The sequence below is a fragment of the Sciurus carolinensis genome, chromosome 6 (assembly GCF_902686445.1).
Source record: "Sciurus carolinensis chromosome 6, mSciCar1.2, whole genome shotgun sequence".
Lineage (NCBI taxonomy): Eukaryota > Metazoa > Chordata > Mammalia > Rodentia > Sciuridae > Sciurus > Sciurus carolinensis.
In genome coordinates this window covers 99012092-99029124 of record NC_062218.1, presented here as the reverse complement: position 1 = coordinate 99029124, position 17033 = coordinate 99012092, and the positions used below count along the sequence as shown (strand labels likewise).

Sequence of the window (17033 nt, the reverse complement as noted above, 5' to 3'; positions counted from 1 at the left end):
GCAGGATCTCACTGAGCTGCTTAGGGCATCACCAAGTTGCTGAGGCTGGCTTCAAACTTACCATCCTCCTGCCTCAGCCTCCTTAAGCTGCTGAGATTACAGGCAAGCATAACAATGCCCAGCAAATATTCTTGTCCTTTGAAAATACAGTCTGAAGTATTTTAAGAGTAAAAGTACATTATTTAAATTATTTAAATGGCTTAGGAAAAATTGTGTGTGTGTGTGTGTGTGTGTGTGTGTGTGTGTGTGAAAAGAAAGAGAGATTGGGATAGGGAGGAAGAGAATCAATATTTTTAAAAAATGAGTCAAAATTAAGAGCTGGCACATGTGAATGAAAAGTATAAAAGTTCTTTTTTAAAAAAAATTTCTTGTTACATATGTTGGGTATTTTGACTACCAGTGTAACAGAGTTTCTTTTTATCTTATTTTTTTCTGTATCATTTCACTATCAACGCCATTAGGCTGTATCTGAGATCCCTCTCCTATTCCAATGATTCTTAAGTTTGCATGAATAATTTTGTCTCAGAATTCTTACATATTCTGATTATGGTTTCTTCTTATTTTATCTTTATTGTGTAATGTGTGTTCAAATACAAATATTTCACAATAAAGTCCTGGAAATCTGTCTTCTTCATGATCCAATCTATTGGCGAAGAGTTTAAACATAATTTCTTATTTGGTTTTTTGAGTATTTCATTTCCAGGATTTCTGTTTGATTCTTTTTCAGAATCTCTTCCTCTTTATTGAACTGATCTTTCACCTCCGGTGTTTTTTATCCCCCAGGTCTTCTTTTAATTCATTGATCATTGTAGCTATCAATATTTTGATTTTTTATCTGGAATTTCAACCACTTTGATATTTGTGGATTCAGTTCTTGGTGGGTTACAAACTTTTGGAGGCATCTTGTTTCCTTGCTTTCTTGTGTTTCCTGTATTTCTATGTTTAAATTTGCCCATGTATTGGAATGTATCTCTCCCCTACTGTAATCTGGAAGACTTTTTAGTAGGTTCCTTTCACTTTACTATGTGTCCTAAGCCAGCAGTATATCACTGTGCCAAAGAACCCACTCAACTTGTTCAATGTGCTTTGATCAATCCCTTACACCATTTTGAGCAGTAATGATGGTAAATGCAAATATGAATCCAGCAGGATGTGAGGATCTACCCTTTAGTCACATTGGTTCGTTATGTAATAGTTAAATTTCCTTTGTACTCTATATGCCTACTTACATGATGCCGGAGGCTAAATTTCTTGAAATATTTATGATTTCTTTTTTTAACTCTCTAGGGAGGAATTTCTCCTCCCCCAGTGAATGGTAATGCTCCCAGGACTGGTGTAGTCTATTACTCTGTCTTGTTTTATTTTTACTTTGATATTCTTAATAATCACTATTCCTGCAGTTCAGGTACTCACTGCTTCTCTGAGTTGAAATCTAGTGCTTGCTCTTTGCTCCCTTATTTTGTCACATATCTGCACAAATGTTAATTTAATTCAATTCAGGGAGCAGACAGTACATGCTGACTGCTACTCATCTGCCATTTTCTCTTCAGGAACCTATGATATTTAAACTAATTATGCTTTTGTTATAGTTGATCTGTTATAAGCACACCCTGGAGATTTTGTTCATCTAACTAAACTGTCATACATAACTGAACATGATTGAAGAACCAGTGCTCTATATGCTAAGGCTCTGTTTTTCTCTCTCTCCAAGAAGCCACATATCACAATTTGAGTTAATATTGAAAACTAAAGGTTTTAAATGAAAGTAAAGCAAGTTCCTGGGAGTGGAAGAAGTGTAAAGAAAGCATACGAGATATGGGCAAAGAAATATAATGAGCTTTCATGGATTTATAAATGAGTCAGTTGAAAGTTTCTCACATTTTCCATTTGCTTTAGTTAAGGATATATTATTTAGTGAAGCAATTCTAAAATCCAAATTCTACTTGGAACCTTCTTCATCCCAACTGAGAAAAACACACCACTGAGGAAGCAGAAATATAATTTCATTATTATTATATCATTAATAATGAAATATTATTCATTATTATCATAAGATCCATCTAAAATGTATAATTTTTATTCTACATCAGGTGTTCTCCACAGTGCTCTCTGTAATTCACAATTGTACCTACTAAAAAATGTGCCATTTAGTGACATATGAGACTAAGGTAGCATGCAGATTTTCCATAATTTCCAAATTTTCTTTTAGAATGGGTATTATGCTATTCTACAGATATAAAAAAGTAAATAGAGTCGGTGCCGCCCAGAGCCACGAGAGCGGCCGGAGGGAGGCACAGGCTGTGGGGCTGCCGCTGGCCTGCCCGCCATGCCCGGCTTCGACTACAAGTTCCTGGAGAAGCCCAAGCGGCAGCTGCTGTGCCCTCTATGCGGGAAGCCCAAGCGCAGGCCCGTGCAGGTTTCTACCTGTGGCCACCATTTCTGCGACACCTGCCTGCAGGAGTTCCTCAGGAGTCTTCAAATGCCTGGAGGACCAACTTCCCCTGTACTATGCCAAGATCTACCCAGACCCAGAGTTGGAGGTCCAGGTGCTTGGCCTGCCCATCTGGTGCAAACACAGTGAGGAGGGCTGCCGCTGGAGTGGGCCACTTCGACATTTACAAGGTCACCTTAATACCTACAGCTTCAATGTAATCCCCTGCCCCAATCACTGCCCTACCAAGCTGAGTCGCCGTGATCTGCCTGCACACTTGCAGCATGACTGCCCCAAGCAGAGCCTCAAGTGTGAGTTCTGTGGTTGTGACTTCAGTGGGAAAGCCTACGAGAGCCATGAGGGCATGTGCCCCCAAGAGAGTGTGTACTGTGAGAACAATTGTGGTGCCCACATGATGCAGCGACTACTGGCCCAGCATGCCACTTCTGAGTGCCCCAAGCGCACCCAGTCTTGTACCTATTGCACAAAGGAGTTCGTTTTTTTTTTTTTTTTGGGAGGGGGTGCTGGGGATCGAACCCAAGGGAGTTCGTTTTTGACACCATCCAGAGCCACCAATACCAGTGCCCAAGGCTGCCAGTGCCCTGCCGCAACCAGTGCGGTGTGGGCACTGTGGCTCGGGAGGACCTGCCAAATCATCTGAAGGACAGCTGTAGTACTGCCTTGCTGCTATACCCATTCAAAGACTCCGGTTGCAAGCACAGGTGCCCTAAGCTGGCAATGGCACGGCACGTGGAGGAGAGTGTGAAACCACATCTGGCTATGATGTATGCCCTGGTGAGCCAGCAGTGGCAGGAGCTGCAGGAGCTTCATCGAGAGCTGGAGGAACTATCAGTAGGCTGTGATGGTGTGCTCATCTGGAAGATTGGCAGCTATAGGTGGTGGCTACAAGAGGTCAAGGCCAAGCCCAACCTCGGAGTGCTTCAGCCCAGCCTTCTACACACATAAGTATGGTTACAAGCTACAGGTGTCTGCATTCCTCAATGGCAACGGCAGTGGTGAGGGCACATCTCTCTCTCTCTACATTCGTGTGCTGCCAGGAGCCTTTGACAATCTCCTTGAGTGGCCCTTTGCCCATTGTGTCACTTTCTCCCTGCTGGATCAGAGTGATCCAGGGCTGGCTAAGGTCACTGAGACCTTCCACCCTGACCCAAACTGGAAGAATTTCCAAAAGCCAGGCACTTGGCAAGGCTCCCTGGATGAGAGTTCTGTAGGCTTTGAATACCCCAAGTTCATCTCCCACCAGGATATCTGAAAGTGAAAATGTGTGCAGGATGATGCAGTTTTCATCCATGCCTCCGTTGAACTGCCCTGGAAGATCCTCAGCTGAGTGCATAACTGGCAGGCTCAAGGGGAGAAGGGGGATGGGACATGACTTTTCAGGCACTGGTTGAACCCGGAGAGGGGGCCGGACCCCCTTTCAGCTGCTTATGCTGCCTGGGTTGTTAACTCTGTTCTCCCCCTACCACTACCACACTCAGGTGCCTCCAATTGGTGCTTCAGCCCTGGCCTCTGCGGGGAGCAGGTCTCTGGGTTATCAAGGGCTGGAAACAAGTGATCCCAGGGACTGTCTCCCCTCCTGGGCAGGGCAGGTATGCCTTGTTGCAGGCCACATTCTACCTGGACTGAGCACCTGCTTAGGTGCTATGTCCCAAGAGCCATAGGGTGGGGTTGGGAAAGGGAGGGGTAGTTAAAAGAAACTGTCTTGAGATTGATTTTTCTTCTTTCCCCAACCGTGTCCCTTCTGGTTATTTATTTACTTAGCGCCAGGAAGGCACAACAGGGGAGCCATGATTTTTAATAAATCCTGGATTGTATTTATTAACTTGGTTCCAGCCTGTCTCCTCTGGGTTGGTTAAGGCCCTGGGAGGTTGGGGCTTACAGTGCAAAGGACCACTGAGAGAAGTGTGGCCACTCTGACCCCGAAATCAGTTGCCCTGCTGGGCTGCCCTCTGGTGGGTAAGAGAACTGCAACAGGCTTTGGAGGAGAGCTGTCGCTACTTCCTGGTGGTTAAATGGGAGAGGTACAGGATGACTGGAGTCCCTAGTCCATAACTCACCTCAAAATGAATGCTATGCCCCAAGCAAGCCCCAGCCCCATGCCCCTGGTACTGGGGACTGAACCCAGGAGCACTTTATTAATAAGCGACTCCCCACAGCCTCTTACTTTTTCAGACCGGGTCTAAGTTACCGAGGTTGGCCTTGAACTTGTGATCCTCTGGCTCCAAGTTGTGTCAAGCCTGGCTGCTGCTGACAACTTCCATTCATTTAGTACTTTCTTGTTAGACACTGCTAAGAACTTCAGGTACAGTAATTCTTTTGTACAGCAAATTTAACATCATAGTAAAAGGGCCTATCTTAAGCAGGCTTTAGTGAAGTTAATGAGACAGTATATGTTCCTAACACAGAGTAAGTGCTTAATGAATGTTAATCTAACTGAAGCCCAGCCTACACCCAGGGACTAGACTGAGTAGAGGAGCCTTCAAGATGTACAAGGCACCCAGACTTTCTTGTCCATCTCTCATTTTTCACATAGGCCTTAGTGGGCAACTGCAATTACCCACATTTCACCAGCTAAGAACAGAGATATGAATTGATTCATCAGTGCTCCTTCAACTGGTCTGGGACAGGGGTGGATTTCCTTTTCCCCTAGTGCTGGACATACAACTCAGGATCTTGTATATGCTACACATACGCTCTACTGAGCTACAACTCCAGGCCCTGGATTGTTTTAAACTCCAGCAGTATCTGGAAGTATATCTCCAATTTTGGCCATAGATTTGGGCTTGCATTTTTCAAGTTTCTTAGCTACATGGGACATCACTACCCTCACTGGTAGAATGATTCTGCTCATGTCTAGATTTTGTTGTAATGATTAAATAAACTAATCAAAACTGCCTTAAAAAGAAAAAAATAAAATAAAAAATAAAAAAGTATATATTTGCTTAGTTCAATTAAATTATGCTAAGATTTCTCAATGTGGAAAAATATGTATGTGTTGCCCATGGGCCTTTCTCTGTGCTTTATATTTTTTTCTTAACAGAATAAATGATTTTAAGAAATCAATGAGACTTCTAAAATGTACAAAGACAGTCCCACATACTTTGCATTCATAAAATTTCTCTCCTATATGAATTAAATTAACTTGAATAATTTGATAGCCATTAAGTTCTCATCACAGTTCTCATATTTATAGGTAATAATCAGTATGAATTCTCTTTATCATTTTAAGATGTCTTAACTGATTAGAGATTTTCTCATATTCCTTATATTCACAATTTGTTCCAGTAAAAATTCAGTGAATTGTAGTAAGGTTTGAATTATATCTAAAAGTCTTTCCACATTAGGTGCATATATAAACCTTCTCAACAATATGAATATTCTGATCACAAGAAATTTTCAATACACCTTAAAGATTTTCCCAACTTTCCTTATATTCATAGGGTTTTTTTAAAAACAATGTTCAGATGTATAGTAAATTATTCAAACACAAAAAATGCTTTATTGCATTTCTTACATTAACAAGAATTCTCACCAGTATGAATTCTCTAATGTAGAGTGAGGACAGTCAAGTCTCAATATTTTCTTACATTTCTTACATTCATCAAGTTTCTCACCAGTATGAATTCTCTGTTTTCTCTTTATATTACATTCCTTAAATTCATAAAATTTATCAGTAACATAAGTTATCCAGTTTTTAGAAGAATTCAATTAGATACCAATACCTTCTTACATTCTTTGTATTTATGGAATTTCTCATTCATATTAATATGATGACATTGGGTAAGTTGTTCATAAAAAATGAAAACTTTATTGTATTTCTTGTATTCATTATATTTCTTACCAGTATGAATTCTCCAATAAATAATGAGGAATGAATTCAAAATCTCCTTCCATATTTCTTACATTCATCCAATTTCTCACTAGTATGAATTCTCTGATATTGACTAATTTGTCCACAAACAATAAAGGCATTCTCCTATTTCTAATATTCATAAAGTTTATAACCAGTATGAATTCTCTTATTTGCAGAATAGATTTAATTAGTTCTAAATATGTTTCGCTTTCCTTATATTCATGGGATTTCTTACTAGTATGAATCCTCTGATATTTACTAACTTGTCCACAAAATAACATTTTCTCACATTCTTTTTTTTTTTTTTTTTTTTTTGCGGTACTGGGGATCGAACTCAGGGCCTTGTGCTTGCAAGGCGAGCACTCTACCAGCTGAGCTATCTCCCCAGCCCTCTCACATTCTTAATATTCATTTTATCTCATCAATGTAAATTCATTCTCATGTACTAAAAACTAAATTAAAAGAGACATCTATTCACATGTTTTAACTTGTATTTTTTTTTCACCAGTCTGAGTTCTCTAATATTGGGGCAATTGGTATTCACTAATAATGGTCATCCCTGATTCTTCTTTTTATGGTAAAATGATTTTTTTCTTGATTCTTCTTATATACATCTTTTTTTTTACATCTTTCTTTAACATACATTTTGACATAATCACAAAATCATGGAATACAATTTGCTCTATTTCAGTTCCCAGCACTTTCCCCTCCCCTTTTCCCTCCCCCTTCTCCCTGCCCTCTCTTCTACTGATCTTTCTGCCATTTATTTATAGTTTTTAAAACTAGCATTTCGTGGATATACTTGATGTTGGGATTCACTGTGCTATATTCATGTACACATGAAAACTTGGTTAGATTCATTCCACCATTCTTCCCCTTTTTCTGCCCCACATTCCTCCCCTTCATTTGCCTTCATCTACCCTCCTGATCTTTCCTATTTTGATGAAATTCTTTCTCTTCTCTCCTCCTTTCTCTTCTTTGTGTTATGGTTTAGATATGACGTGTCCCCTAAAAGCTAATGTGTGAAATGATGAGTTTAGAGGACATAAATGGGTTCTGGGATTCTTAACCTAATCAGTGCATTAATCCCATGATAGGGATTAACTGGTTTTTAACTGTAGGCAGTTAGAGTGCGGCTGGAGAAGGTGAGTCCCTAGTTACATGCTTTTGGGGTATATACTTTGTCCTGGTTGATTAGAACCAACTTTCTCTCTCTCCTTCCTGGTGCCATGCCCCAGCTGTTTCCTCCACCACTCCCTTTTGCCATGATGTTCTGCCTCACCTCAAACCCAAAGAATTGGAGCCAACTGTCTGTGAGCTGAGATCTCTGAAATAGTGAGCCACCAAATAAACTTTTTCTTCTCTGAAACTGTTCTTGTCTTTTGATCATAGCAGTGAGAAAGTCAACTAAAACAGCATCTCCCTTATTTTGGATTAGCTTCTGTATATCAGAGAAAAGAGCAAACCTTTGACTTTTGGGGGCTGATTTATATCACTTAGCATGATAGTTCCCAGTGACACCCATTTACCAACAAATGACCTTATTTCATTCCTCTTTATGGCTGAATAATACTCCAATGTGTACATAAAAATTTTCTCAATCAATTCATCTGTTGAAGGACACCTAGTTTGGTTTCTTAGGTTGACTATTGTGAATTCTACCACTATAAAAATTAATGTGTCTGCATTATTATAAAATGTTGATTTTTAAAACTTTTGGATATATACTGAGGAGTGGGATAGCAGGAACAAATGATGGTTCTGGTCCTAATTTTTGAGGAATCTCCATACTGCTTTCTGGAGGGCTAATTTGTACTAATTTACAGTCCCACCAGTAATGTATGAGTGTACATTTTCTGCCACATCCTCATCAACATTTATTATTACTTATATTCTTGATAATAGCCATTCTAACTGGAGTGAGTTGAAATCTCAATGTAGTTTTTAATCTGCATTTCCCTAATTGCTAGAGATGTTGAACATTTTTTATATATTTAATTAACATTTGTATTTCTTATTTTGAGATGTGTCTGTTTAGTTCTTTTGCCCATTTACTGATTTTTTTGGTGGTAAGTCTTTTGTGTTCTTTGTACATTCTGATATTAATGCACTCTCTGAGGAACAGATACTGTATCTTCTTCCATTCTGTAGGCTCTCTCTTCATGCTCATAATTTTTTTCCTTTGCTGTGCAGAAGCTTTTTAATTTGATGCCACCCCACTTAATGATATTTTTATTTTATTTTTGTGCTTTAGAAGTCAGTTCCTGTACCATCATTTTGGAGTATTGGATCTCCATTTTCTTCTATCAGTTTGAAGAGTTTCTGATCTAATTCCTGGGGCTTTGATCCACTTTGAGATGACTTTTGTGCAGGGTGTGAGAAAGGGGACAAATTTCATTCTACTACGTGTGTCTTTCCAGTTTTCCCAATACCATTTGTTAAAAAGGCTATCTGTTCCCCAACATATGTGTTTGGTACCTTTGTCTAGTATCAGATAACTGCATTTATGTTGGAACCAATGAAACGTTAATTAACTCAGGCTGACCCCTTACTTCCTGGAGGGTGAGCAAGATCAAAGCCTCAAAGGCGGTTTCAAAAGTTAATGATGATAAATCAGACCACTGTCAGGGATTGGTTAACAACAGTTCTGTGAACGTGATCAGCTCGTGCTTGCCATATAGTCCTATGGGACTCTCGCCTGTGTGAATCCCCTGTGCCTTGCTGACCTTTAAGCTGATTGGTTCCCGCCTAGCCTTCACCCTACATAAAAGCTGTGTGACTTCCTCAATAAATGAGTTCCTGCTGTGACTGGTCTCCCTGACACGTCTGACTGTCCTCCACCAGAAGGGCTGGGTGTGGGTGGTCAGGCAGCCCTACCTTTCTCAGTCTGACCTTGTTGGGGAGTGCTCCCTTTCCTTGTCGCTGGTTGAGAAGAGCAAGGGGGCTAAAGACCCCAACACATTTATGTGCGTTTGTCTTTGTGTCTTCTATTCTATCCCATTGTCTTTATGTTTGTTTTGGTGTTAGTACCGTGCTGCTTTTGTTGCTATAACTCTGTAGTACAATTTGTGGTCCACATTGTGATGCCTCCAGTTTCACTTTTTTCACTAAAAATTGCTTTGCCTATTCTGGGTCTCTTATTTTTCCAAATGAATTTCAGCACTGGTTTTTCTAGTTCAGTGAAGACTGTCATTGAAATTTTTATGGGAAATGTATTGAATCTAAATTCTTCAACTTCTTTTTCAGTGTTCTATAGTTTTCATTCTAAAGATTCTTTAATCTTTTATTAGATTGATTTCCAAGTATTTTATTCTTTTTTTTTAGGTTATTATGAATGGGATAGATTTCCTAATTTCTAGTCCATCAGGTTCATTATTGGAATATAGGAATACAATTGATTTATGAATGCTGATCTTCTATCCTGCAACTTTGCTGAATTCATATTTGAGCTCTAGAAGTCTTCTAGTGGATTTTTACAGGGGGGTCTTCTAAATATAGAATCATGTTGTCAGCAGACAGAAATAATTTGAGCTCTTCTTTTCCCATATAGACCCTTTTGTTTCCTTCTCTTGCCTGATTGCTCTGGCTAGAGTTTCAAGCACTATGTTGAATTGGAATGGTGAAAGTGGGCATCCTTGTCATTTTTTTTGTTTTTAGAGGAAATGCTTTCAGTTTTTATCAATTCAGTATAAGTTGACCTTGGTTTTGTCATGTATAGCCTTTACAATTTGGGGTTAAGTTCTTCTATCCCTAGTTGTTCTAGTGTTTTAAACAAGAATGGTGAGACTGGAGTTGTACCCCAGTGGTAGCATGATTGCCTAGCATGTGTGAGACAGTGTGTTCAATCCTCAGCACCACATAAAAATAAGTGAACATGAATGGGTGTTGTATTTTGTAAAATGCTTTTGCCACATGCTATGATTATGATTCTTGACCTTAACTCTATTTATGTGGTGAATTATATTTATTAATTTCTATATGCTGAACCAACTTGCATTCCTGGAATGAAACCCATTTAATCATGTTGCACTATTTAATGTGCTTTTGTATGCAGTTTGCCAATATTTTATTGAGACTTATTGCATCTATATTCATCAAGGATATTGGCCTGAACTTTTCTTTTTTTATGACTTTGTATAGTTTTGGCATCATGGTGATACTGGGTTCATAGAATGAATTTGGCAGTGTGCTGCTCATTTTCCACTTCATGGAATAATTTGAGGAAGATTGGTATTAGTTCTTCTTTAAAGGTCTGGTAGTAATCACCTGAGAATCCATCCAGTTCTGTTCTTTAATATTTTACATATTAATGTCCCATCTCTTCAGATTTGTCTCTGTGTTTTTCTCTGTTGGAAATAAAAACTATATTTGTTGATAGTTGCTTCAATTTTATTACTTTATGTAGATAGATGTTTTCTGTATCCTCATAGTGTAATTTTGATAGTTCATATGTCTCTAGAAATTTGTCAATATCTTCAAAATTTTCTAACTTATTGAAGTATAAATTTTCAAAATAGTTTCTGAAGATTATCTGGATTACAGTAGTGTCTGTGGTGATGTTTCCTTTTTCATCTCTTATTTTGTTAATTTTGAGTGCATTTTCCCTCTCTCTCTCTCTCTCTCTCTCTCTCTCTCTCTCTCTCTCTCTCTGGTTAATTTGGCTTAAGTGTTTATCAATCTTATTTATCCTTTCAAAAAACTGACTCTGTTTCATTGATCTTTTGTATTGTTTTCTTTATTCTCCATTTCATTGATTTGGCTCTGCTTTTAATTAGTTCCTGTCTTCTACTGATTTTGATGGTTGGTTCTTCTTTCTCTAGGGCCTTGAGATATAACATCAGATTATTCATTTGGTATTCTTCTATTCTTTTGACTTAAGACCTAAATGCTATAAACTTTCTTCTTAGAACTTCCTTCATACCATCCCAGAGATTTTGATATGTTCATCACTATTCTCATTTACCTCTAAGTATTTTTTTATTTCACCCCTGATTCTTCTGCTATCCATTCATCATTTAAAAGTGTATTATTTAGTCTCCAGGTGTTAGAGTGGTTTCTATTTTTAATCTTATGGTTGATTTCTAATTTCATTCCATGATGATCTGATAGAATGTAAAGCATTATCTCTATTTTTTTGTATTTGCTAAGAGTTACTTTGTGGCCTAATATATGGTCTATTTTAGAAAATGTTCCATGTGCTGCTAAGAAGAAAGTGAATTCAATAATTGATGGATGAAATATTCTACAGATGTCTGTTAGGTTCATATTAATTATATTTTTAATTCTGTAGAATCTTTATATAGTTGATACTAAAATATACTATAGTTGATACTATAATATACTATAGTTGATGATCTATCCATTGATGATAGAGGTGTGTTAAATTCACCCAATAGTATTGTAATACAGTCTATTTGATCACTAATATTGAGAATATGTTGTTTTATGCACATAGATGCACAATTATTTAGGGCATAAATATTTACAATCATTATATCTTGTATGATTCCATTAAACAGTATGAAGTTACCTTCTTTGTAACTCTTTGTACCTCTTCTGATTAATTTTGGCTTGAAATCCACTTTTTCTGATAAAAGAATATCTATCCCTGTTTGTTTATGAGTACCATTTTCATAGTATGTCTTTCCCCATCCTTTCATATTCGACCTGTGGATAGCTGCATGTGATTTGATTCTTTTGAATACAGCATACTGTTGGGTCTTGTTTTTAATCCAATCTGCCAAGCTATGATTGAAGAGTTTAGACCATTTACATTCAATGTTATTGAAGAGAGATGCTGTTTATTTCCTATAATTTTTATGCATTTTATGCATTTCTAATGTTTAAATTGGACTTGATTTTCCTTTCAGTATTCTTCTAGTTTAATTAATCCCTATACTTGTTTTAATTTTTGAATTTTTAGTTGTAAATGAACACAACACCTTTATTTTATTTATTCATTATTTATTTATTTATTTATGGGATGCTGAGGTTTGAACCCAGTACCTCATATATCCTAGGCAAGCACTCTACCACTGAGTTATAACTCCAGCTCATAGTTTTCATTTTTATTTTTCATCTTCTTCATGAGATATTTCATTAAGTATGTTTCATAGTGCAAGTTTTATGGTAATGAATTATTTTAGCTTCTGTTTGTCATGGAAAGTTGTCTTTTTTCCTTCAAATATGAAGCTTAATTTTGCTGAGTATAATATAGTTGGTTGGCATTCATTTTCTTTGATTTTGGTATATATTATTCCAAGTCCTCCTGGCTTTTATGGTCTGGGCTGAGAAATCAGTTGAAATCCAGATTGATTTACCTCTGAGTATGATCAGCTATTTTTCTCTTACAGATTTAAAAATTCTCTTTATTCTTTATGTTAGACATTTTCATTACAAAGTGATTTAGAGTGGATCTATTCTGATTTTTTATATTTGGAATTATATATGCCTCTTATATTTGAATTTCCAACTCATTTTTAGGTTTGGAAAAATTTCTGATACTATCTCATTGAAGAGTGTGTATTCCTTTAGTTTGTATTTTACAGCCTTTGTCCACCCCAGTGATTTTTAAGTTTGACCTCTTCTTGTTCCAGATTTCTTCTTTTACCTTAATTTTCACTTTTTTAATTTTTAACTTTTATTTGTTCTTTTTAGTTATACATGATGGTAGAATCTATTTTGACATATTTATAAAAACATGGAGTATAGCTTATTCTAATTAGCATCCCAGTCTTGTGGCTGTACATGATTCTTGAATATTCTGGTCATGGTCTCTTAACATCTTTTCTTTAATAATAATGGTCAACATTACTTTCAAGATTACATACTTTGTCTTTGAGACCAAAAAAATCAAAGGGGTCTAATCTATTGGTAATGCTTTCCATTGAATTTTAAATTTTGGTTTATTTAGTCCTTCATTTCCAGGATTTCTGTTTGGGTTTTTTGGGTTTTTGTTTGTTTGTATGGTTGGTTGGTTGGTTGGTTGGTTGGTTTTTTTTTTTTTTTTTAGACTCTCTCTATTGATATTTCACTTCCTATATTTTTCTTCTAATTTCACTCCTTACATCTTCTTGTAACTTACAGACCATTTTAACTTTGAATTTTCTAAATTCCCTCTTTGACATTTCCTCAACTGTGGTGTTGATGGAGTCAGTTGTTGAAGCATAATAAGCTGTTTGGAGTGGTATGTTCCCTTGCTTTTCATATTGTTTGTATGTCTACCCATCTACTGGGATAATTATCACTTCTTCTTTTAAGCAAGGGACTATTTTGTGAACTTCTTTCTCTTACGAACTCTCTTGGGCAGATATCCAGATATTGATACTTTAACTCAACGTGTAACCTCTGCAGATTCCAAATCAGTACCATTTTGAGAGATGCCATTGAACATTATTTACTACAATCACTTCAGAGTCAAGCCTCATACAATTCAACCTTATGAAAAATGAAAAGCTTATTGATATTATTCTCCACAGTTCCTCAAATTCAGGCAAAAACTTGTAGTAAAATTCTGGAATAGGTAAAAAAAATTAGTTATTAAATTTAGTAAAATTGCTATAACATTAAATGAGGCTAAAAGGAGGGACAAAAAGAGGAAGAAAAGAGAAAGAGACAGAGAAAAGGTAGAAAAGAATAATACACACCAAAGCAGAAAGGAGAAATAGATGGATGGTGGGTATTTGAGGTATTAGTAGCTAATGTAAGAGGTTGGATAGGGAATAAGAGGAGCAAGTATAAACTAGAGCTAGGAAAAAAAGAGGAAGATTGATTCTAATTTATGCTTTAAAAGAAAGCACAATTTAATAATAAGTTATAATTCTAATTTATGCATTAGAAGAAATACATTCAAATAGGTTGAAGATACAATGTTAACTATTAGGGTAATGACTATCAATCAAGTTAAAGAGTGATATATTTGACCAAAGTTGATATTAAAGTTATTTATAGTAAACCATGCCAAGATGAAGAACATTTTCGTTGAATCTTGGTTTGGATTTCACTGCGGTTTGGAATTTTAGCACATGTTCATCATTCTTTGGCTGTGGATCCCTCCAGAGTTTCTGGGGCACAGGAACCATTTCCCTAGTTGCAATGGACCTCCTACCAGTTGATTCTGATTTGTCAACTCAGGGACCTGCGGTTGACTGCTCCGCTGGTGCTGTGTTGGATCTTGGTTATTTCTATTGAGTGCAAAATTTCAGGATATAGACTCAGGAGTGTCCTTGTGATTGCTGAGGGTTACCATGGATCTGTTCCCCTATACAGGATCCTTTTCATGATGGTATAGTGCCTAGTGGCTGTCTACAAGCACAGGTCCTCTGGTTGGGGATTTGCCATGGGTGTTCTGTTGTGCAAAAGTATTCCCCCCAGCTGAAGCCACTCTCTGGGTTACTACAGTAAAGGGACTCAGGTGGTTTACCTGTGTTCAAGTTTCCACTGCCCCAGGTTATGAACAATGGGCACCAATCCCCTCTGTTTACAGTGACTGATTCAAGGTCCATCCAGTGTCAAACGCTTTCACTCATCAGTTGTAACCAGGATCAGGCTGGGAACTGGGTCATGATGGGAATAGTCATCCTCTGCTGCCTTGGATAAGGCATTTTCTGCCTTAACTCTGCTATGGTTGCAGTTGCCTTTTGTTTACATTTCCTGGAGTATTCATGCAACTTCTCCTAGTGGCTTTCTTTTGGCGGTTGCTACAAATGGGGAGCCAAATCTCTGTCACTGGACACCCAGTCAGCTTCCATCTGGTATTTCCCTTCAATCAAGGAGCAGTCCCTAGGTTTCCCAAGGTGCCTCTCCCCAGTGTCAGTGGTTGGGTACTGGTGTGGTCCTGATGGATCCACTTTCCTCTGCTCAGGGCCAAAGCTGCTTTGTTGCTTGTCTCTGCCTGGGTACCATGGGGGGTACACAGAGCATTCTGCCTCTGCCTGGATCACAAGAAGGCTGAGCAGAGTACTGGGTTAGGTGTACATCCCCATACAAGTCTGCTCCACACCACTCCCCTTATTCATGGTAAGGGAGGGGTTTCAGCAATTTTAAGCCAGTAGTGATCCCTCTGGAATTTATTTCTAGTCAGATTCTTAAGAAATCCCCCTATAGAAGAGTTACCTCTGGTATAATTGCAGCTGTCTGGATGTGGAAAAATACCATGTTGACTTAAGGGGGAAACTAGTCAGCTGAGGGCTCCACAAAATGACTACAAATCCCCAGCACAGCTTTTTTTTTTTTTTTTTTCAAAAATTGGTTTTAAACTTTTGCTCTGCTTCAAGGACATGGAATATTACTCAGCTACAAAGAATAATAAAATGATGGCATTTGCAGGCAAATGGATGAAATTGGAGAATATCATGCTAAGTGAGATAAGCCAATCTCAAAAATCCAAAAGATGAATGATCTCACTGATAAGCAGATGATGACACATAATGGAGGGGGGCAAAAATGGAGGAAGGAGGGACTGTATAGAGGGAAAAGAGGGGTGGGAGGGGTGGGGGGGAAGGAAAAAACAACAGAATGAATCAAACATCATTACCCTATGTAAATGTATGATTATGCAAATGGCATGCTGTTACTCCATGTACAAACAGAATCATAATCATAGCATGTGGCAAAAGCATTTGACGAAATACAAACAGAAACAACATGTATATCATTTGTTTACAATAAAAATAATTTTTTTAAAAAAGGTAAAAAAAAAAGGGGGGGGGCTGGGAATGTGGCTTAGTGGTTAAGTGACCTTGGGTTAAATCCCTGGTACATATAGATATAGAGATAGATGATAGATAGATAGATAGATAGATAGATAGATAGATAGATAGATAAACAGGCAGATAGATGATAGATGGATACTACAATCTCCCTGTTTTAGTTAACTACTTATTGCTGTGACCAAAATATCTGACAAGAAAAACTTTAAGGAGAAAAAGGATATTTGGGGCTCATGGTTTCTGAGGTATCAGTCCACAGAGAGCTGACACCATGGCTCTGGGTCCACCATGAGGCAGCACATCATGGGGGAAGGGCATGGCAGAGGAAAACTTCTCTTCTCATGGAAGCAAGAAAGAAGATAGAAAATGAAAGAGAATGAGCCTCCCAGGGCATGCTCCTAAAAACCCACCTCTTCCACCTATACCTCCACCTGCCTAGTTACCACCCAGTCAGTCCATTTAAACTAGGGTTGACCAATTAGATTACAACTCTGATGACCTTATTATTTTACCTCTGAATATTTTGCATTAACAGGGGCTTTTGGGGGACACCTCATATTTAAACCATAAAACTCCCCAAGTTAGTATAAACTAAAAATCTTTGACATCAGTGCTTCAGTTGGATTTTTAAGGCTACTGTAGAATCTTAATTTAATACTTAAAAGAAATACATAATCCAATGAATTTTAAGTCAATATTGAAAAGGAAGTGAAAAGATGGAGAATTTGACTTGTGAGCTACTGTAGTGTGCCACAAAACTATACGGAAAGAATTATGTTGCCAGTGTAAGAATAGTCAAAGAAACCAATGGATTTCTATATCAAAAATTTTTTTGATACATTTAAATTAACAAGGAAAAATAGCACCATAAGTCAATGGATAAAGGATAAATTGTTTTGTAGATAGGTGTGGAAAACTGCTTTGCTCATTATTCTCTTCTTTCTGTTATAACAAAATACCTTTCACTGAGTAATTTATAAATAGTAAAAATTTATTCTCAGTTCTGGAATCTGGGATG

The 17033-nt window shown here is 37.6% G+C and overlaps 1 pseudogene; it reads left to right on the top strand.

Annotated features, from left to right (window-relative positions):
- The first annotated feature begins 2326 nt into the window (after window positions 1-2326).
- Window positions 2327-3779, top strand: LOC124986842 (TNF receptor-associated factor 4-like; annotated as a pseudogene).
- The last annotated feature ends 13254 nt before the right edge of the window (window positions 3780-17033 follow it).